This window comes from Poecilia formosa, unplaced genomic scaffold (genome assembly GCF_000485575.1).
Source record: "Poecilia formosa unplaced genomic scaffold, Poecilia_formosa-5.1.2 Scaffold713, whole genome shotgun sequence".
NCBI classification, from domain to species: domain Eukaryota; kingdom Metazoa; phylum Chordata; class Actinopteri; order Cyprinodontiformes; family Poeciliidae; genus Poecilia; species Poecilia formosa.
This window is the reverse complement of record NW_006800652.1, coordinates 113,904-114,617: the sequence shown is the minus strand read 5'-3', so window position 1 is coordinate 114,617 and position 714 is coordinate 113,904.

Below are 714 nucleotides of genomic sequence, written 5' to 3'. Positions count from 1 at the left end.
GGGGGCGCGCCCCCCAGTTTGGGAACCTCTGTTTTAAAGTAAGAATGTTACAAAAAGATTCCTGCCAAAGAACAACATGCATCGTATGAGGCAGATGGAGCATAATACAACATAGCTATAATAAAGCTACCTTCACCGATAATAAACATACATTTAATACATGAATTACAAAATATAGACATTTAAACTTTTTCTGTCAGGTTTTTTCACCACTCTGGTAGATCTTCTTAACACAGGTGGATTGTCTCCGGTACTGTCCATGTCACAGGGTGTTTCAGTCGTAAGAATAATCTGAGAGTCCTTAGACTCTTCACTCGACTCATCAACAGGCTCTAATGGAGTTTTCAACAAACTGCGACGATTTCGTCTCAGAACTTATCCATCTTCAGTTTTTTCTTCAAATGAACGTGGAGCTTCTTCCTGCAGAATAGTTGCTTTAGTGTCCCATTCCTCATCATCCTGAATCCTAACTGTGTCCTTGTATGACAGTGGGGGTAGAATCTTACCTGAACTGTCATAATATGACTTGTTTTATTTTCTGGTTTCGTAACTTGTACTCCAACTTTGATTATTTCTTTGGACCTTGTTCATTACTGTCATAGCTTGGCATAGTCAGTGCTGTGGATGAAGGGAGGCAATGTAACTCTGAAATATATTTTTTCTTCCAAATGCAAAATGAAAAACCAAGCTGGTAGATCACAGGCTGAAGTAGGA